The 23405-nt window shown below is 43.5% G+C and overlaps 1 long non-coding RNA gene across 1 annotated transcript in view; it reads left to right on the forward strand.

The window, feature by feature from the left end:
• LOC310827230 overlaps positions 1–23405 on the forward strand; it is an 899671-nt gene that overhangs the window by 678287 nt on the left and 197979 nt on the right. The gene's annotated exons all lie outside the window — the stretch shown is intronic.

The following is a 23405-nucleotide window of genomic DNA, read 5'->3' on the forward strand; positions in this document are numbered from 1 at the left end:
CTGTACAGTATATGCTTTAGAAAGTTGCTTGGTTGTCTGTTTGCAATGCATCTTAAGTTATTATAACCAGATTTTGCATGATTATTTCTGAGATCAAGAATCAACTTTGGGTTTTGTTTCTTGGTCACTGTTTCCATACAATTGCATGCCATTTGAATGACAATGGAGGCTTGAACCATTCAAAACTGCACTGACAGTAACCATTTATTTCGCAACAACACCATTTTTTTTGGTTTCTTATAATTCCCAATTAACAGTTAGTGTTGTATAAAGTAGTTATTGCCTCCTCAGTGGTAGTGCTGTGGACTACCCTTTTGCAACAACATTCCCCATCCCCTTTTTTATTTTTCTAAATATTCCTATTTGCATCCCACAAATGAACTCAAGGGATGGGGATTTACCAGTTTTGCTTTCACTGTGGCCTTGGAGGTGGGTTAGACAGAGTGATCACAGCTTTCTCAAGATCACAGAATGAGCTTTGTGACCAGAATCCAACGCTACCCGTTCCAGCTTAGGGCAGAATGACCAGTTCCCCCACAATGGGCATCACCAAGGGGGGGTGCAGCACAGGGCCTCACAACTATGACCTTGTGCACATGCAGAATGGAAGGCTAGAGGTGGGAGGGTGCCAAATTTAGGCCACACACAGGGTGTAGATAAAGTGACAGGAAGGATTTGAAACCTGCGGGACCAGAGATTCACAAAATTTGAAAGACCAAAGTTCACACCTGGTATCTATCATAGTCCCATCTTCTCTCTGTTGCTTTTGATTCATAATTCACTGGAGCAAAGTTTGCCGCCATGAATTCAGAGCCTCCATCATCCCATCAAACTCAGAAACAAAAGCGGCTATCCTGTGATACGCTTTACCCAACAACAACCCCCTGGCTCTCTGGGAAAGGATCCAGACGTTGTGGTGGGCATTCTCTCCATATTTTGATGAGTCACAATGACCATCATCCCTGTTCATTGACCGTGCTTTCTTGGGTTGATGAGAGCTGGACTTCAGTGACATCTGGAAGGCCATTGGTTTTCCATCTCTGGAAGATGGTATGCCTGCAAAGCAAATCCATAGGAACATAGGAGACTGCCTTATATCAAGCCAGGCCATGGGTCCATCTTGCATGGTATTGTCTATATTGAGATGGGGTGACCCTCCAGAATTATAGACAGGAGTTCTTCCCAGGCCTCCCAGGTTGAACCTGGGACCTTCTGCATTCAAGACTGATGCTATGCCACTGAATTATAATTCCTGCCAGGATGTTAAATTGTTTTTATATGCAACAACAGCAGCAAGAGTATTGTTAGCACAGAAATGGAAGCAAGAAGAAATTCTGACGAAAGAAGAATGGCAGACAAAATTAATGGACTACGCAGAATTAGATAATGTGACAGTAAGGATTCGAAACCTGTGGGACCAGAGATTCATAGAAGATTGGAAGAAGTATACGAAATATTTGAAGAGCTACTGTAATCAACAAATTACGCTAGTAGGACTGCAAGAAGTTTTTTAAGGAGAAATATAGGAAACATTACAAAATAGAGAAAGATTAGAGATATTAGTTATGAGATTTAAATGTAATAGTGAAAGTAAGAAATGTATATTAACTGATTAGATTGGGAAATTTTCAGATGTGATTGATGGAAGTAAAAAAAAAATGTATAAGATGTAAAAGTATGTTTAATTATTCTTGAAAATGAAATGTTCACACACACACACACTCAGATATATATATATATATATATATATATATATATATATATATATATATATATATATTTGCTTTCGTAGATTTTCACGGGTACAGGAATGCAGGTTTTGGTGTCCTCGGGTGTCTTCCCGTGTAAAAGTTGGGGTGTCTAGGCGACGTTTCGACGAGGTCTCACTTAGGTGGGTCATTACTCAGGATATCACTCAAGAAATCACTCAAGGTATCTCTCAAGTAATTAAGGAACAAAAGAAGAAAAGGCACACTAGCCTGGGAACTTCCTCTCTGCCCAGAACATTGGAGGCTAGACACCACACCCCCTCTACAGTATTTATAGGAACTCAAACATTGAGATCCCGCTCTGTTCCAGTAACAAGAAGCCGAAAGCACCAGCCTGAAGATGACGAGTGAGACCTCGTCGAAACGTCGCCTAGACACCCCAACTTTTACACGGGAAGACACCCGAGGACACCAAAACCTGCATTCCTGTACCCGTGAAAATCTACGAAAGCATATATATATATATATATATATTCCTGCCAATATGACCCCTTGTCAAAGCAGATCCAACTCTTCGTCCTCTTCTTCTTCCTCCTCCTCTTCCTTCCTCAAATTGTGTGTTCATTTCTGGCTTCTTAAATATTTTCTCTATTATCTCAGCCATTTACTCAACTCTATCTATCTTTCTTTCTTTCTTTTTCTTTTTGCAGTGATGTCTCCGTTTCACTCTAATTTGATGCCATTCATTTTCTTCTTCTTTTTTTCTGGGGTGGGCGCTAGGGATATTAACTATTGTGGCTAATTATACAGCGAATTCAAATCTGAATGGTTTTTTCCCCCCTTCTTCTTCTCAGGCTGCGACTTGCCTCTTCTTTAATTTTCTGTTATCAGGCAAATTACTGTGCTGCTGATTGCTGGTCTTTCCCTGCAAACAGCCCCACCCTCATTTTCTTTTCATTCCTTGGCCTCTTATGAAGGTTTGAATCTGACAAGGTCACTCGGAAAACCTTTTAAAAAGAGAATGTGGGGAGGGTACCCAACATTTTGATAATAATTCCTCATTTAACTCTTAGTCTGCCCAATAGCATAGCTAACAGCCACAGCATCAATGAGGAGTCAGCACTGAGTAGGGGAGTTAAATCTTTGTGGATTGTGGTACAAACTGACCAAGAAACTGACCTGATATACTCTGTGCTTCCTCGGAGTATGCATTTAAACTGCAATGACACACTGTGGAATTTTGCATGGAGTTAGCCACATTTCAAATACAGTGGTTTTCGAATGTCTCCGTTGACGAACATTTCGGTTTTTGAACACTGTAAACCCGGGAGTAAATGCTTTGGTTTTTGAACACGCCTTGGAAGTCAAACACGCCACATGGCTTTAGTATTGAGTTTTCCATATTGACTTTTCTGTATCGAGGCTTCCGTATTGAATTTTCAGTTTTTGAACGTTTTGGAAGTCAAACGGTCTTCCAGAGTGGATTATGTTCGAAAACCGAAGTACCACTGTACTAGCATTGAATATCAAACAGCCTGATAATAATAATAATAATAATAATAATAATAATAATAATAATAATAATAATACCCTGCCTTCCCTGGCCAGAACTGGGCTCTGAGTGGCTAACATCAAATATATAACATATTAACATAAAATCAGGCAATCAATTAAAGTACATCCTAAAATCAAATCAGAATCAAAGTGAAATTCAATCAGATGGCAACCCACAGATTAGAGCTGGGGACCTTAAATGCTCACCAGACTGATTGTGCTGATCTTATATGAGCCTGTGAGAAAAGCTGGGGGGCCACTTTCATACAAGTTCTTATACGAAGAGAGGGGGAGTCTGTCTTTATATGGACCCCGACCAAAGGCCTGGTGTAACAGCTCTGTCTTGCAGGCCTGTGGAAATATGTCAGATCCCACAGTGCCCTGGTTAAGAGCAGTAGTCTCGTAATCCTGGGTAACTGGGTTCACGTCTCTGCTCCTCCACATGCAGCTGCTGGGTGACCTTGGGCCAGTCACACTTCCTTGAAGTCTCTCAGCCCCACTCACCTCACAGAGTGTTTGTTGTGGGGGAGGAAGGGAAAGGAGAATGTTAGCCGCTTTGAGACTCCTTAAAGGGAGTGAATGGCGGGGTATCAAATCCAAACTCTTCTCTTCTTCTTCTTGTGACAGAGCATGCCATCAGGTCGGGGCCATGGCTGAAAAGGCCTTGGCTCTGGTCGAGGCCAGTCTAATCTCCTTGAGGCCTGGGACCTCCAAGATGTTATTATTTGCGGACCGTAAGGTCATCCGTGGGGCATACCAGGTGAGGAGGTCCCATAGGTAGAAGGGTCCTAGGCTGTACAGGGCTTTAAAGGTTAAAACCAGCACCTTAAACCTGACCCTGTACTCCACCGGGTGCCAGTGCAGCTGGTATAGTAATGGATGAATGTGATCCCATGGTGAGGACCACGTAAGGAGTCTCGCCATGGCATTCTGCACCCGCTGGAGTTTCTGGGTCAATAACAACAAAAACTCTGTACAACTGCACATTGCAGCAAATTCTGCTTAACCTGGATTTTAAACCCAGGAGCTAATGCACAGGGGTGAAAGGGGAAAGGTGGGGAATTGCAAGATGAAATGCACATCAAAAGTTCATGTGCAGGCATCTAAATAAAATATGTGAATCAAAACAGAGGAATGGTAGATAACTGATAGATCAATGCAGCGACCCCATTGTTAACTTAAGACTCCAAAATGTGGAGGGGAATTTAACATAAGAACAAAAGAAGACCCTGCTGGATCAGGCCATTGGCTCATGTAGCTCAGTATCCTGTTCTTACCATGCCTAACCAGATTCCTGTGTGAAGCCTGCAAGCAGGACCTGAGCACAACAGTGCCCTCCCCACCTGTGACGCCCCCCCCATACTGACTCTAACAGTGCAGGTAAGAAATAGCCACCATGGCTAGTAGACATCAATACCCTTCTCCTCCATGAATTTATCTCATTCTCTTTTAAAGCCATCCAAGTTGCTGGTTGTCACTGCCTCTGGTGGGACTTTATGGTTTAACTCTGTGCTGTGCAATGAAGCGCTGTCTATCCTGAATCTTCCAAAATGCAACTTCTCTCAGTGCCCAAGCATTCTAGTCTTCTGAGAACTATACCCAATGAATCTGCATATGAAATTTGACCACTTTCTTGGCCATCCATAAATGCCCTAACGTCAGCAGTTTTCATGTGATTAGCAAAGAGAAAAGATGGTCCTTGGGACTGCATCTGGCACTGGAGGAAATCCCTAGCCATCATGACTAGTAACTATAGTCAGAGTAAGGTGTTTTGTTGTTGTTTTTTAAAGGTAAAGGACCCCTGGACAGTTAAGTCCAGTCAAATGTGACTATGGGGTTGCAGCACTCATCTCGCTCTCAGGCTGAGGGAGATGGCATTTGTCCACAGGCAGCTTTCCGGTTCATGTGGCCAGCATAACTAAACCACTTCTGCTGCACGAGACACCGTAACAATTGCCAGAGTGCATGGAAATGCATTTATGTTCCTACTGTAGTGGTACCTATTTATCTACTTGCACTGGCATGCTTTTGAACTGCTAGGTTGGCAGGAGCTGGGACAGAGCAAAAGGAGCTCACTCCATTGCAGGGATTCAAACCACCAATGTTCTGATTGGCAAACCCAAAAGGCTCAGTGGTTTAGACCACATCACCACCCACGTCCCATCCCTTATAGTCAGAGTACACAGCATTGGGCTGGGTGGTCCAATTGGGTGAAATAGTTTAAGTCAGTTTCATATGCAGAAGCCACCTATTTCTTGTCCCTGATACATGACACTCCAAGGAATTCTGTTCTTGAACATGGATGATCTATTTATCAGCCATCGCTAACAGTCACCCAAGAGCCCTGTGTTACCAGTGTATCATGCTGCGATTTGACCATGATTATGTAAAGTCTGCAAGTTGATTACACCGAGCAAGGAACTGTGTGATACATTTCTCTCCCTGACCCAAATATGCTTTAATGTGCGCATGTAATAGGAAGCCTTGCGGGCTGTGAAGGCATCACGGTGACAAAAAGATGTGAGCTATGATTTCCCCTGCCCCTGTAAAAAGTCCTCTGTGAAAGAAAATTGTCCAAAGTGCATATAATCGATGTGAATGCATAGTTTACATTGGCTATTAAACATGACAAGCTCTATTAAAACTGATGCTTCTTCCCCCAAAGCTAATGGAAAAGAAGCAACTTGCAGGATTGTTCCTTAAATGGACTGGGGAGAGGGGGAGTTGGAGGAGGAGGAGGAAGCAGAGAGAAAGGGTGTGTGAGAGAGAGAGATCAGCTAGCAGGGGGTATGGATGGAGGAAGGAGAGCTGAAGACAAGATGTTTGTTGAGAATCAGGTCAAACTCTACCAACATTTATTCCATGGTTCCACAGTGCAGTGGCATGCAGTCAGTGGACTAAGGGGACCAAGCTAATCCCTTAAATGTTCTCAGTAAATTAGTGTATTAAAATATTAAAGCCTGGCACCTCCTTCCCAAAGCCCAGGAAGCTTCTGCCTGCCTTTGGAAGGGAGGTCCAATACTCCGATGTGGCCCAAGCCCTTCTGCCACAGTCCACCTGGCTTTGGGAAGGAGGCAACAGGGTGGCAGCATTTGTTGGAGGTCTGACACCTCTTTCCCAAAGTCTGCGAGGCTTCTGCCCAGCTTAGGGAGGGAGGCTTAATGCTCACAAGTGCAACATCGGAACGTCAAGATGTTTGTTGTTGTTGTTGTTTAGTAATTTAGTCGTGTCCGACTCTTCGTGACCCCATGGACCAGAGCACGCCAGGTACTTCTGTTTTTCACTGCCTCCCGCAGTTTGGTCAAACTCATGCTGGTAGCTTCGAGAACACTGTCCAACCATCTCGTCCTCTGTTGTCCCCTTCTCCTTGTGCCCTCAATCTTTCCCAGCATCAGGGTCTTTTCCAGGGAGTCTACTCTTCTCATGAGGTGGCCAAAATATTGGAGCCTCAGCTTCACAATCTGTCCTTCCAGTGAGCACTCAGGGCTGATTTCCTTCAGAATGGATAGGTTTGATCTTCTTGCAGTCCATGGGACTCTCAAGAGTCTCCTCCAGCACCATAATTCAAAAGCATCAATTCTTTGGCGATCAGCCTTCTTTATGGTCCAGCTCTCACTTCCATACATCACTACTGGGGAAAACCATAGCTTTCACTATACGGACCTTTGTTGGCAAGGTGATGTCAAGATGTTGCTCCCACCAATTGCCTCCACAAGCTGGCACCTCTGGCCTTAACTGGCCCCCTACGAAAAATTTCACCATGCACCATGGCCACAGTGTCTAATGCATTTTCTTCCAGATATCTGCAGATATATAATTCCTGAGACATAGAGCAAGGGGATATCCACATCTTACACTGATATATCCCACTTCTGTAATGAAATTTTCTGGAACCTACCCTAACAATCCTGGGAATTGTAGTTTGATGACAATTCTAACATACCGACATAGGAAGTGGCCTTATATGGAGACAGGGCATTAACACATCTGGCTTGGCATCATCTGCACTAAGTGTCAGCAGCTATCCAGGTTTTCAGAAATGGGGTCTCTTCAAGTCATGCCTGGAAATTCTAGGGATTGAACCAGTGACCTTATGTATGTGAAACAGATGCTCTACCACTGAGTCCTTCACATCCACCCCCATTCCCACAAACATTTTGAGCATTAGGAAATACAGTGTTACCTTGGTTCTCGAACACAATCCATTCCGGAAGTCCGTTCAACTTCCAAAATGTTAGAAAACCAAGGCGTGGCTTCTGATTGGTGCAGGCGCCCCAGAAACAATAGCCAACAACCACATCGGGTGTTCGGCTTCTGAAAAACATTTGAAAACCGGAACACTGGGAGCTGAAATGTTCGAGTAACAAGGCGTTCGAGAACCAAGGTGCATAGATATTCTTTCTAGTTATCAAGGTCCTGTAATAGAACATCTTAGATTGTAGGGAAGGTTCCATTGAATACACTAGAACTTGCACCTGAGTAAATATTTGCAGAAGAAGACTATGGGATGTGCACCACAAGTTTCTGGAAGGTTTGGTGTTATGCATGTGAGGTGTACTATAATAATTTACTTCTAGTGTGTCAAATAAATGCCCAAAATACACATCAATTAAAATGAGGGTGGTCCCTTTTTCAGGAGATGAATTTGATTAGTACATTTTTTTTCTCTCTGACTCTCTTGCAAAGAGCCTTTTTGACATTCCTAAAGGAACCCGAGTTATGTTTATCCAATTTACTCCTTCCCAAACTCTCTCACTCTCTCTCACACACACTTTGTGTACTAGGAGAAAAGGCGAACCAATGTAAGGTGTAATGGAACTGCTAATGAGCTGATGCTATCTAGCAACCAATTTTGAATTCAGTCTTATTCTTCTGCATCTGTGGGGTTGTAATTTAAAATTACCAGTGGAGGTTTTTTTGTGTTGTTGTTTTTTTTGCTGTTTCCCCTCTTTTCCACCTTGTTTCCACTGTTTGATCCCATTGTACAGAGTGCCTTTGCAAGTCATGTCCAGAGAGAGAGAGAGAGAGAGAGAGAGAGAGAGAGGGAGAGAAGGAGAGGGAGAGAGAGAGTCCACAAGCTTAACATGAATCAACTGTGTGATGCAGCAGCAGAAAAATTAAAATTAAAATAAGCTCATGAAATTCTAGTCTGCATCAACAGAAGTATAGTGTCCAGGCCAAGGGAAGTAATAGTACCGCTTGATTCTGCCTTGGTCAGACCACATCTGGAATACTGTGTCCAGTTCTGCTTACCACAGTTTAAGAAGGATATTGACAAACTGGAAGGTGTGTTGTAGTTGTTGTTTAGTCGTTTAGTCGTGTCCGACTCTTCGTGACCCCATGGACCAGAGCACACCAGGCACTTCTGTCTTCCACTGCCTCCCGCAGTTTGGTCAGACTCATGTTTGTAGCTTCGAAGACATTATCCAACCATCTCGTCCTCTGCCGTCCCCTTCTCCTTGTGCCCTCCATCTTTCCCAACATCAGGGTCTTTTCCAGGGAGTCTTCTCATGAGGTGGCCAAAGTATTGGAGCCTTAGCTTCATGATCTGTCCTTCCAGTGAGCACTCAGGGCTGATTTCCTTAAGAATGGATCGGTTTGTTCTTCTTGCAGTCCATGGGACTCTCAAGAGTCTCCTCCAGCACCATAATTCAAAAGCATCAATTCTTTGGCGATCTGCCTTCTTTATGGTCCAGCTCTCACTTCCATACATCACTACTGGGAAAACCATAGCTTTTACTATACGGACCTTTGTTGGCAAGGTGATGTCTCTACTTTTTAAGATGCTGTCTAGGTTTGTCATTGCTTTCCTCCCAAGAAGCAGACGTCTCTTAATTTCGTGGCTGCTGTCACCATCTGCAGTGATCATGGAGCCCAAGAAAGTAAAATCTCTCACTGCCTCCATTTCTTCTCCTTCTATTTGCCAGGAGGTGATGGGACCAGTGGCCATGATCTTCATTTTTTTGATGTTGAGCTTCAGATCATATTTTGCGCTCTCCTCTTTCACCCTCAATAAAAGGTTCTTTAATTCCTCCTCACTTTCTGCCATCAAGGTTGTGTCATCTGCATATCTGAGGTTGTTGATATTTCTTCCGGCAATCTTAATTCCGGCTTCGGATTCATCCAGCCCAGCCTTTCGCATGATGAATTCTACATATAAATTAAATAAGCAGGGAGAGTGTGTAGAAGGTGTGTAGAGGAGGGCAACTGAAATGATCAAGGGTTTGGGAACCAAGCCTTAAGAGGGAGCTGTGTATGTTTAGTCTGAAAAAGAGGAGACTGAGAGGAGATATGGTAGCCATCTTCAAATATCTCAAGGGTTGTCACATGGAAGATGGAGCCAGCTTACTTTATGATGCTCCAGAGGGTAGGACTTGAACCAGTGAATTCAAATTACGAGGAAGGAGTTTTCAACTTAACCTTAGGAAGAACTTTCTGACAGTAAGAGCTGTTTGATAGTGGGACAGACTTCCTTTGAAAGTGGTGAAATCTCTTTCACTGGAGAGGTTTTTAAGCAGAGGTTGGATGCTCAACTGTAAGGGATTCTGTAGCTATGATTCCTGCATTACTGAGGGTTGGACTAGATGAGCCTCAGGGTACCTTGCAACTCTATAATTCTATGATTCTAAGTTCTTGAGGCTCTTGAGTTTGGGAGGATGTGGAGTAGAATGCCTTCGAACCCTTCAAGATGTAACATTTCAGTGAACCACGCCTTTCCACCTGCATTCTCTAGGAAGATCAACCCTCCACAAACATGCTTTGGCTTGAAAAAAAGCTAAAACACCATCCTCTCCAGCCTAATTGTGTGGGTGATTAAGCAAGAAAGAGAGAGACCAAATTACTCCTGCTCAGAAAAATCTCTTCCTTTGGTGCTGTGGAATTTTGCTTCCCTTTAATAGTTCCTGTGGTCTTTGGAAAACATTTGGTTGGGAGCAGAGGACTGGCAGGGGAAGAGACTTGCAGTGGTTGATATGAAGGAAGAGGAAAAAATAATATGAACAGAGGATGGAGCTGAAGGTTGGAGGAGGGAGTGTTAAATAAGACAAATCATGCTCTCCCCTCCATCTTCCAATAGCACCTCAGGTACCTCTTGTGGTGAATTTAATTATCAGAGAGTGTGGGGGGAGATGACATGAATGGGGCCAGCATTGATTCTGTACAAGGCGTTCTGAGCATCAAACCCCTTTTATTGCTTTAATAATTCTAAAGCAAGTGACCAGGAACAGCCATCTGGCTATAGGTTTATGATTATTATAGACTTGGTGTGCTTGTCTGCTCCCGTTTAATCTCCTTATGCCCTGTCAACCTCCAGAACGTTGCAAGCCTCTTCCAAATCATGCCACTTGGATTTTTTTGGGGGGTGGAGGGGGGTAGCTTAAGGGAAGAGTTAGTTCTGAGATTTCTTATTGTGTACTGCACGCGTCAAAGCAAGAAACAGGCGAGCAAGAAATGTATGGGTGGAGAGATGGAGACTCCCACAGTTATTGTTGGAAGCTTGGAACATGGCTTAGTCCTGTGCCAGTCTTTGCTGGCATCCTGGAGAATCTGAGGACGAGTCAAGATTAAACTGCATGGACTTAGAAGTCACTGCATGGAAATGAATGAAGATGGTGGGAGAGGGGCACATTGAATTTGGTAACATCGCTTAAAAAAACGTGCATATCAGACAGAAGCTGCGTACAAAATTTGGTAAATTAGGAGAAATTCATGCAAAAATGCTGGTGAATTTTCACATGGAGCGTTTAAAAAAAGAAATAAAGACAAAAAGGAAAACTGATGTGTTGGGTTATTCTGACTGGCCTTTCAATGTGTGTTCATGATTTGGTCTGCTTGGCATTTAGTGTGGGCAGGTAAGGGAATTGAAGAAGTTAATGTACGGGCACCCCATGGCATTATTGAGTTAAGGCTACTCTTGGGTCACCTTTCACAGCCTTTTGGGTTGTGTTTTTTTTTTTGGGGGGGTGTCCTTTATGTCTGGCATGTGCACCTTGATCAGCTCTGGATAGCTTGACGTGGGTGTGCATACTGGGTTCACATAGCCCAGGGTCTCTTAGCAAGGAGAGATAATTTACACCAAATCATTGGCTTAGGGGCCACAGAAAGCAGGGTGCATGTGAATCCTCAGAAAGACCCCTTCCTATAATCCCAGAGAGCTTCTGTCAGTCAGTGTGGAAAATACTGAACTAGATGGAGCAAATAGTCTGACTTCGTGTAAAGCAGTATGGAGGTTAGTTGACCACCTATCACAGTGATTCTTCAGCTGTAATTCCTGAATTTTAGCTGGTGTTCCAAATGCATTTGGACTTGTGGATTTTTAATTTTTATTAGATCTTACTTTTAGCTGTATGTTTCCGATACTGCGCCTCACCTTGAGAAGCAGCGACTGGAGCCAAAAAAGAGACCCAAACAATTAAATTCATGAATGAGCGCCATCATTTCTTCACCTCCTTTTCAGGCACTGAAGCCGAGCCGAGCTCATAGATTTGCAGCAACGTTGCAATCTCTCCCCTGCCCCCGTGTCAATTTAATTTGAAGCAATTTGACAATCTTGATATGAACAGAGGATGGGACACTACAATAATGGGACAACATCCTTCTCTTGTTAAGACTTTGGCACCTGCTATTGCCTTTTACAGTAATTGCCCTAGATCAAGAGACCGATTGTAAATGTGTTAAGTTTTGCTGACAACACAAAGTAGGGGAGAAGTGAAAACCCAGGCTTAAGAGGCAAGGAAAATGCAACAAGATTTGCCAGCAGTTTTGGGTGGTTATGCAGCAAATGAAATTCAGTATTGACAAACACGCATTAATGCGATTGGCTGGGGAAAGGGAGGGAGCAGCCGCAATGAAATGCCACTCATATCTGGAGAAGTGAGAATCCGAGTTTGTGAAGCAGAGGCGATGGCAATAGCCTTAATACAAAATACATCCTCTCTGGATGGGATATATTCTATTAACACTCTTTTGCTTTGCTTTCCCTAAGTGATGAACAGCCAGAAAGAGCAATTATGGTGCCTGTGGGCAGGGGGGGAGGAGGGGAGAGAAACAGCCTGCGCATGATCTAGTCAAAGATAAGAACATTGAAATCCCATTGACTGTGCTGCAACATTTTAGCCCATGCCACAAACTGACACTCAAATGAATAGGATTTGAAAGTGAATGCAAGAAGAGACCTGCTCATCTCATGGGTGGGGAATGTCAGACCTGGGGGCCAAATGGAGACCTCTGAGCTTCTCTATGTGGCCCCCGGGACCTTCCTCAGGCCATACCCCTCTCCTGACCACAACCACCAACTTTTCACCATCCTGGCTTCACACCCCACTCAAGTTTCTTTTTTGTTTGTTTAATAAGTTTGAGAATGTGATGCTTCTGAATAGCAGTTGTTTGAAAGTGCAGGAAGGGAGAGAGCTCTTACATTCGGGTCCTGCTTGTGGTCTTCCCACAAACTTGTGGGCCACTATGAGTATAGGATGGTGAACTAAATGGACTTTAGACAAAAAAAAAGTGTAGTATGAACACTGACAACAGGGAAACACTGGCCTGTGAGCGCTCCAGTTGGGGAACAGCCTTTACCAAAGGTGTCATGGGCTTTGAAGACACTCGAACTCAGGACGCAAAGGAGAAACGTGCTAAGAGGAAGGCACGCTTGGTAAATCCACAGCGTGATCAACTCTCACCCAGAAATCAATGTCCCCACTGTGGAAGGACATGTGGATCCAGAATTGGCCTCCACAGTCACTTACAGACTCATTGTTAAAACAGTGTTTATGGAAGACAATCTTACTCGGCTAATGGGATTACAAATGTGTGAATCATTTTTTAAGAAGTCCAGTTTGCATCCTAAATAAAAAGGGCCAATTTTGGCTTTGTTGAAATGCCATAAGTTTTTGCTTGCTGACTTATGCTTGGTGAACCTTGAACTGCGGCAAAGCACCAACAGAGATCTTTGTTTCTCTGGCTTGTACTTAACAGCTGATGAGTTTAAAAATGCAAAAAGAAAAAAGGGGGTGAATGTTCCAAGGAGAATGTTAATTTCAAATTCTTCTCAAAAAGATGGGAATTCAAGAGTCTTCAGCGCAACACTCTCTGAAATTGAGAGAAACCTGTGTTATTATTTCTAAAACAAGCAGTATCAAGTGCAATGCCTACGGTGTTTTCCTTGGTGCCTCCCTGTTGCGAAAGATCTTTCCGATCTATTATAAGTTCTTTGTTATTGTCCATCCCATTTCCACTCATGCAGGGAGGGAAGAGGAGAGTGGAAAGTTGATTTCCTTCCAGTTGCTGGGAGAGTCTATACTGGTCCTTGGTTATTACTTGAGCTATTAGTTAATTTAAGCAGCAGGAAGGCGATTAACTGACCAGCGAGATTTCCTGCCCAGCATCTGCTAATCAATGAGCTGTGATTTGGGCAATAAAAATGAAATTGTGTCTGGACAATAAACTATATGTTGCCTTTTAGACCAATGATGGAAAAGAACCCAGAGTCACGGAAAGAACAAGATGGTTGTGACTGAAGGTGGGGAGACCTATAGCATGGTCCAGCAATGCGCCAGAGAGTAAGCTGCAAATCTATCCAAGGGTAGACTGGGGAAGAGAGATTAGCGTGGGAACAAACAACCAGGGTTAGGTCTCTAACTAGAAAATGAGAACTGAAAGTCATATGATGCATTGAGTCATATGGTAGCTGCAGCCATTCTAGATAGGCTGAGATTGGCTCTGTAGAAGGTGCTCTATGTCCCTAAGTCAGAAAAGGGTCACATTGTTCTTCAAGAAGTTGCAGGATGCTGAAAATTTGGAGGTGGCGAGGCAAGGTGGAGTTGCCACCATTCCAGAGGTTGAAAGGCAAAACAGTATGCAAACTTCTATTTTATTTAAAACATTTTCATCTTGCACTTCAGCTGGAAAAAGGATCCCAGAGCAGTTTACGGACATCAGAAATGACTTCAACCTTGCAATCTATTTTCCCCCCAAAGTTTTTTTTTTAAAAAAAGCATGGCACCAAAGGAAAAGGCTTTGGGGAAAAGATGCTGAGATGCCAGTTCCTAGCTGCAGAGTTCTTTCAGGTGGCATGGTATATCTGTAAGCTGAATTGAGTCCCATTCTTGGGAAATGGGCAATGTATACATAAATATATAGTAATATCAGTAATAACAGTAGGATATAAATAAATAAGTGGGATAAGGCAGCCCAGGGAAGCACCAAAGAGGCAAATAAAAAAGCTGCAGGTAGGACTTGCTAAGGAGCAATCTGGAAGGGAACAACCCCATGAAGAATATGGAATATATAAATTAAAGATTTAGAAGACACCCCAGGGCTAGGGCCTTATCAGTGATGGCTCTGACCTGGTGGAATGCTCTGCCCCATGAGACCAGGACCCTGCAGGATTTAACTTCCTTCCACAGGGCCTGTAAGACAGAGCTATTCCACCTGCCTTTCAACTTGAACTTAGCCTGATCTTTTATTCCCCTTCCTTCCCTTCCCCTCCCCTTTTTATGAAGATTACCCACTCTGGGATCCCACAGCTAATTCTCCCCTGGTCTCCTCACTGCTCCAAATGGGACTAAATTAGTCAGCTAGCCCTGGTGAGCATTTAATGTTTATTGGATGGATTTCCCCCCTAAATTGATTTTTGAATTCTGAATCTATTGTTATTCACATTTCATACTGTATTTTATGCTGTTTTTGTTGCATCAATTAAGTGTTATAAATTTGTTGTTAGCTGCCCTGAGCCTGGTTTTCTGAACCAGGAAGGGCGGGGTATAAATAAAAATTTATTATTATTATTATTTATCTAGTCTAACCACCACAATGCAGGAATCACAGCTACAAGATCCCTAATAAACTCTCTACCCAGCCTCTGCTCAAAACCTCAAATGAATGAAAGTCCAATACATTTTGCATTAGGTGAGAATTCCAGTACAGCAAGCATGACTGTGCTGCCTAGGGATGATGGGAGTTGTAGCCCAAAATATTTGGAGAGCAGCTGGTTGGCCAAGGCTATTCTATTATAATGAAACTGGGGCAGAAGAGGAAGAGTGATTCTCTCCATTCACTTCCCCCAACATGCATAACTCCATAAACCTCTATCCTTCTGCTTCATCATCTTTTTCTTTCTCTCTACTCTAGCACTCTTGTACTCTAGCATCTTTAAAGTCCTAAAAGAACTCGGTCCTGTATACCTGAAGAGCATCTCCACCCCCATCGTTCTGCCTGGACACTGAGATCCAGCGCTGAGGACCTTCTGGCAGTTCCCTCGCTGCAAGAAGCCAAGTTACAAGGAACCAGGCAGAGGGCCTTCTCGGTAGTGGCACCCGCCCTGTGGAACGCCCTCCCACCAGATGTCAAAGAGAAAAACAACTACCAGATTTTTAGAAGACATCTGAAGGCAGCCCTGTTTAGGGAAGCTTTTAATATTTAATAGACTATTGTATTTTAATATTCTGTTGGAAGCCGCCCAGAGTAGCTGGGGAAACCCAGCCAGATGGGCAGGGTATAAATAAATTATTATTATTATTATTATTATTATTATTATTGGTCTGCAGATCCTTCCTCCATCCAGAAACCCTTGATTCACAGTTGTGCAGAGGAACCTGATTCTGCTTCTTCACGTTAACGTTGCCCTTGCACGGATAACAACGTTTCTGCTGGTGTACAATGATATCCATTCATGTGAAGCCTTGGCAAAAGCTTTATAAAAAAAGTTTTAAACCCAAAGGTTTCTGGTTGAGGTTTTTTTTTAAGGTAGCTTGGGAGAAGAAATTAAAAACAAATTGCAATGGCATTAGTTGCTTTGATATCAGCATAGTTATGACGGCCCTTTACAATATCTTTTCTTCTCTCTCCCCCCTCACACTTTTCCTTTTATTTAAAAGACTCTGTTGGGGGGAGCAATTTTGTAGCTCATTACTAGACCCTTTGGGCTAACCTAGCTTCCCCAGAGTTAGCTGATTTACTTCATCAGTGCTAAGCATGATTATTTATTTATCTGCATGCTGCAGTTACATAATTTCCTGGTTATATTTGTAGTGATAATCAGAATGCAAGAAAAGGCTGTGATACATTATACTCTCTCTCTCTCTCTCTCTCTCTCTCTCTCTCTCTCTCTCTCTCTCTCTCTCCTTGTCCCCCCTCCTGCCCCCCTGCCTGCCCACCATTCTTACTCTCTTGGTTTCTTACCCCTCTGGAAATCAGCTTGCATTCTGACGGCTGCTTAACAGGATTTGATTAAAAAGAACAACAACCAGTAAACTAATTACAACGGAAATACAGCTCGGCAAAACTTTTAGGGGGTGGTGGCAACCCCCACCATGTATTATATTGTTTTAAGGTTCAGTTAATATACCTTCATTTATCATCTTTATAGGAGATATGCAGGGTGATGATGAATAATCCCTGGCTTCCAATCAGGAAATGTAAATTATCCTGTCTTAAAAAAATGAATAATGAATGCTAGCAGATTTGAAACTAAAATATATATATATATAAGCCCCATAGTAAGCAATGTTGCAGTTCCAAATCAGCTGGTTAGTTGGTAAAAGTGGGAATAGAGTGACTATGCTCCAAGGATGGAATTTCACTAGCTTCGACCCATGTGATGTGGAAGGTGATCTGGAGAGAGTTAGCCAATCTAGGGTGGATTCTTCCATATTTTGCTACTATCTTACAGCAACTTTTGCCTTCTTCTTTGACGCTTGATGAGCCTTCAACTGTACTTTCCCTGGAGTATAAAGCGTTCTTTCATGTCTTTACGTGAAGTTTTCATAATGGCCAGATTCCTATCAAAAAATGTCTTGTTGTCGTCAGCTCACAGGAAACATACTATGTGGTGTGTTTCCTCTAGAAATCATCCCCAAAGAGATATTCATAGTGAATTGTAGTCGTCACCCCCTGTCCCAGCTGAACTTCTGAAGAATACTGTATCAAGAGAAGTAAAAAAGAAATTTGAAAGGCAACATTTCCCCTGCAGAGTTCTCCATACCTCTAGATATCAGCCCTTCAGATATTACTGAGCCATGGTTCCCATAAATCCCAGACAGCATGGACCACAACCAGGGATGATGGGATTTGTAGTTCTTCAGAGCCAGTGTGGTGTAGTGGTTAAGAGTGGTAGATCCGTAATCTGGGGAACTGGGTTCGCGTCTCCGCTCCTCCACATGCAGCTGCTGGGTGACCTTGGGCTAGTCATACTTCTCTGATGTCTCTCAGCCCCACTCACCTCACAGAGTGTTTGTTGTTGGGTAGGAAGGAAAAGGAGAATGTTAGCCGCTTTGAGACTCCATAGGGTAGTGATAAAGCGGGATTTCAAATCCAAACTCTTCTTCTTCTTCAACATCTGGAAGGCCACAGCGTAGCCATTCCTGCTTTAAAGCCTTCTTGACACAAGTGGGAGACAAGGCAGAGCCACAATTCCTTACCTTACCTTCTTCCAGTCATTTGGTGTGGCTATGCTTGTGCTCAACTGCCCCTTTCAAAACACTCCCAGACCTACTTGAAGATGCCAAGGGTTGAATCCAGCACCTTCTACATGCAAAAGAGATGCTCCATCACTAAGGTATTATCCTTCCCCAAATATGAGGGTGATGTCGTCACAATCCACGGCAGATATTTTGTTTTGCAAATACTGCAAAGTATCTTTGCCACAATGGATAATGAACTTTTCGTCCCAGGCTGATCTAGAGTTCATGTATGTTGCTATTATATTTAAATCTTACCTTTCTTTTTCCAAGAGAAAAAAAGCCAGTTAACGAAAGAAATATGCAATATAAAAAAAGGGAAACAGGTCAAAGCAGGGGGAGCTCATGCTAAGGGCCTGATTGCTCTTCGAGTGAAAGAGAGAAAGGGCTGGGAGCTAGGCTCATGAAAAGGCTCCCATGGAGCGGGTGGCGGTGTGGTCTAAACCACTCAGCCTCTTGGGCTTGCGGATCAGAAGGTCAGCAGTTTGGGTCCATGCAACGGAGTGAATTCCCGTTGCTCTGTCACAGCTCCTGCCAACCTAGCAGTTCAAAAGCATGCCAGTGCAAGTAGATAAATATGTACAGTGGTACCTCGGGTTAAGAACTTAATTCATTCTGGAAGTCTGTTCTTAACCCAAAACTGTTCTTAACCTGAGGTACCACTTTAGCTAATGGGGCCTCCCACTGCTGCCACACAATTTCTGTTCTCATCCTGAAGCAAAGTTCTTAACCCAAGGTACTATTTCTGGGTTAGTGGAGTCTGTAACCTGTAACCGCACCAGAAGCGGTTTAGTTGTGCTGGTCACATGACCCGGAAAACTGTCTGTGAGCAAATGCCAGCTCCCTCAGCCTGAAGCAAGATGAGTGTCGCTCTCCATAGTCAAGTTTGACTGAACTTAACCATCCAGGGGTCCTTTACCCCTCTCTCTCTCTCCTAAACTGCAGGGCTGATGACTCTTGATAGAGCCCAGGAATGGAAGGGCCAGATGCCAGTTGGATTGGCCAACTGGTAGTTAGAATTAAAGATGTAACATGGCAGTGGTTTACATCCCATCCTATGTTTGTCACAATCAGCACTGTCTCCACTCTGCTGCAATTCAGCATTTTCTACTAAAACCTATTTAATATGTCTCACCAACGTAATTATTATGTACTTAGTTACGTAAGGAAATTCAGTGCATTGCAATGGATGGGAAATGTCAAATAAATTGCAGAAAACAACACAATTATTTACGTAACATTTGTAGACTAAAAATAATATTGATGCCAAATACACTTTGTATTCTCTTTCATGATTTCCATTCCTGACCTCCTAGGAATAAGCAAATTGTGGTGATTTATGCTCTTGTTTCAATTTCTGACAGAATTCTCGGGAGATGTGCTGTCTTCCAGGTACAAGTGACAGATGTTGCCAAGTCTTATAAAGCCCACTGACCACAACCCCTTCCTTCTGATTCATATGGATATAACTGATGTTGCCAAACACAGCCTTTGATGTATAGCAAGGAACCACGAGACTCTTGGCAGGAAGTTGAAGGACCTTGGGGCACACATGGTTTTTTTCATCACTCCTTCCTGTCGAAGGCTGTGGCCCAAGAGAGAGGAAAATATTGGAAGTAAACCACTGGTGATAAGGGGTCAGAAAACCAAGACTTATGAGGGACAGTTGAGAGAGTTGTGTAAATTTAGCCTGGATTAAAGGAGACTGAGAAAACATGTGATAGCCATCTTCAGTCTTCAAAGAGGTGGTGTGGTGTAGTGGCTAGAGTGTTGTACTGGGACCTGGGAAATCAGGGTTCAAATCTCCACTTGGCCATGAAGCGTACTAGGTGACCTTGGGACAGCAACTGCCTCTTAGCCTAAATTTCCCTCACATGGTTGTCACAGGGATTAAAGGAGGAAGGAAAAACATATCTGCCTCCTTGAACTCCTTGGAGAAAAAAAGGTGGGATAGAAATGCAATCAATCAATCAATTAATCAATCAATGGTTGTCACATGGAAGATGGAGCAAGCTTGTTTTCTCCTGCTCTAGAGGGTAGGACTCACACCAATGTATTCAAGTTATAAGAGAGGATTTAAACATCAGGGATAGCATTTTGAAAGTCAGAGTTGTTCAACAGTGGAACGGACTCCCTCAGAAAGTGGACTCTCCTTCCCTGGAGGTTTTTAAGCAGAGTTTGGCTGTATGTCTGTCCTGGATGCTTAGTTGAGATTTCTGCGTTGCAGGGGGTTGGACTAGATGACCCTTGGGGCCCTTCCAGCTCTACAACTCTATGATTTGATGATCGCTAGTTATGACCAAACCTTAAGCAGTGCCTAAAGCAAATGTTGTTAACCTGAAACAAATTCCTAAGTCCATTATCCTTCACTCATCACATGTCATAGCCACACAAATACTACTATGGGTGGTTTCCAACTAAATCGCACCAACTGCAGACCCACTTAAATCAACAGATTTGAGTTAGTCATGAAGAATGAGCCTAGGGTGAGCCTAGGGCTTGCCGATCGGAAGGTTGGCAGTTTGAATCCCCGCAACAGGGTGAGCTCCCGTTGCTGGGTCCCTGCTCCTGCCAACTAGCAGTTCGAAAGCATGCCAAAATGCAAGTAGATAAATAGGTACTGCTCCTGCAGTAAGGTAAAGAGCGCTTTAGTGCGCTGCTCTGGTTTCACCAGAAGCGACTTAGTCATGCTGGCCACATGACCTGGAAAAACTGTCGGTGGACAAACGTCAGCTCCCTCGGCCAGTAAAGCGAGATGAGCGCTGCAATCCCAGAGTCATTTGCAACTGGACTTAACTGTCAGGGGTCCTTTACCTTTACCTTTTTTTAATGAGCCTACTCCAAATATATTTTAGGCCTAGAGTAAGTAAAATCCACTTAATCCACTAAATTCAGTAGGACTTATTTACGGCTATGAATGGTGAGGCATGTGCTGTCAGACACCTTACAACCTTCTGCCTTTTATAATGCCATTCTGTGTCACCGGGCAAGATAGTTTCACTGTGATTGGGAGACATATAAGCATCTCAAATAGGTAGAAAAGAGCACCTGCCCCTGCGTTGAAATTCAAAGGTAATTTTAGGGTCATCTCATGAGTAAGGGGGATGAACATATTTATGAAAATGCAGGGAAACAATTTACCTAGCAATGAATGGAGGTTGCAGAGCTTGGTGGATTACGCTCCAGGCAGCCAACCAGCCTCAGTTGACTTTAAATGCTGTTTAGCACCACAATGCTCTGGAGCTCCCGCCAAGCAGAATACTTGCTGATTATGACTTCCATTACGCACTGAAGTAACTGCCTGTAAACTTGTTCGGTTATTTTCCTCTTTTTACTGGCCTGTAAAAGCATAAAATATAAATACATAAATAAATATTTATAATGCATGGATAGGAGTGCTAAATGTGTGCTTAAAGCTACTGCGAGGGGAGAAGAAATGGAAATCAATCATATATAGGCTCATCACCTTGCTGGACTTGTTATTAACCATCAGGATACGATCGCTACTGGGGGGAAAAGAGTAGTGTGGAGACAACAGGGGATGCCCATGTTGGAGGGGATGCCAATAGGCAGCCATTGGGCAGGAGCCAGGAAAGAGAAAGATCAAAGCTGGCCTTAGAAATTCAAGCCAGGGTTCACAGCCAGGAAGTGAGACCCAGAGAATGAGCTAGCACTGGTTAGGAAAACTGTTGGCAATGTAAGGTCCTCATCTTAGCAGGAAACCAGTCCGTTCGGTTTAGAAGAACCATAAGTACTTGACTGTTGGATCAGGCTAATGGCCCATCCAGATGATTGTGGGGAACCAACAAGCACTATTTGAGCACAAGAGCAGTCTATGGTTTCCAGCAACTGGTCTTCAGGAGCATTGGTGCCTTCCACTGTGAAGGCAGATCAAAGCCATCATGGCTAGTAGACACGGATAGCACTCTCCATGAATCTGTCGAGTCCTCTTTAGAAGCCATCTAGTTTGGTGGCAATGACTGCCTCTTGTGGGAGTGAAGTCCCATCTGGTGGTCAACTAGATATTTGTTGGAAACCCACAAGCACAAGAGCACTCTCCCCTCCTGTGGTTTCCAGCAATGGATATTACTGCTTTTGGGGGCAGACTATAGCCTCCATCATGGTTAGTCCAGCATCCTGTTCTCACAGTGGCTGACCAGATGCCTGGAGGAAACCCACAAGAAGGATTTGGGCATAACAGCACTTTCCCTTCCTGTGGCATATAGCAACCAACTGAAGTGCAGAGTGTTTGAGGACCAGGACATTCACAGGGAAACCAAAATGCTTGTTTATAAAGCTATTGTACTACCAACCTTACTGTACGCTTGTGAAACATGGACCGCTTATAAACGCCATCTCCAGCTCCTTGAAAAATTCCATCAATGGAAGCAAAGATCACCAGTGTCAAAGCAACGATTCTTCAACATCAACTTTGTTGAACTGATCATGGTGTTCAGATGCTTGCTTATTGTCTTCCAGAGCAATTACTCTATTCGAAACTTAAAAAGGGGAAGTGTAATACTGGAAAGGTGGTCAACAAAAGAGGTTTAAAGACTCTCTCAAGGCAAACCTAAAAAAAATGTAGCATAGACACCGACAACTGGGAAACACTGGCCTGCGAGTGCTCCAATTGGAGAACAGCCTTTGCCAAAGCTGTCATGGACTTTGAAGACGCTTGAACTCAGGACGCAAGGGAGAGGCACATTTGGCAAACCCTCGCTGTGATCAACTCCCACCCGGAAACCTATGTCACCACTGTGGAAGGACATGTAGATCCAGAATTGGCCTCCAGAGACACTTACGGACTCACTGTTAAAACCATGTTCATGGAAGACAATCTTACTCAGCTATGAGGGATCACCAAAGAGGAAGAAGCAGCTGGTATTTGGAAACATCACATTGTGACATTCGGAAGTTCTCACCTACTCTAGTCCTTAGAAGCACTGTCAATTCTCTATCATCTATCATCTCTCTATCATATATCTCTCTATCTCTCTATATATCATCTCTCTCTCTCATCTATCTATTTCTATTTATCTATCTAACACCTCATATGGATTTGGGGTGCCTGAGTGGATGGCTATTTCTAAGTGGTTAAGCATCTGTTTTGCTTGCAGAAGGTCCATGGTTCAATCTCCAGTTAGATCTGGGAGATAACCTTTTCTGAAATCCAAGAGAGCCGCTGCCAATCATCGCTGACAATACTGAGCTTGAGGGGAAAATGGTCCACCTTGGTATAAGATAGCTTCCTCCATTTGTATGATGAACCAGTGCCTACTCCAGCCTTCCTTGATCTGGTGCGATCCAGAAGTTTGGGTAATGACTTCCATCATCCCTAGTCAGCATGACTACCTTTCAAGGCTGATAGGAGTTGTAGTCCAAAACATTTGGATGGTGCAAGGAGAGGGAAGGGTTATCTAGGCTGTATCACATCACCCCAGAGATAAGGCTCTCACATAAATGAAGAAACCTTCATAGCGAGCCGAGCCGAGCCGAGCCGAGCCAAACCAAACCAAACCAAACCAAACCAAACCAAACCAAACCAAACCAAACCAAACCAAACCAAACCAAACTAAGCATATCGACAGTGTTATTTTTCTAGAAAAGGAGGTGCAGGAACTCACCATGAACCCTTGTTCTCTTATAATGGCAAGGGAGCCCACCTGAGAGGTTCCAGAACTGAGTTCTG

Source organism: Podarcis gaigeae, assembly GCF_964106915.1.
Source record: "Podarcis gaigeae genome assembly, chromosome: 11".
NCBI classification, from domain to species: Eukaryota; Metazoa; Chordata; class Lepidosauria; order Squamata; family Lacertidae; genus Podarcis; species Podarcis gaigeae.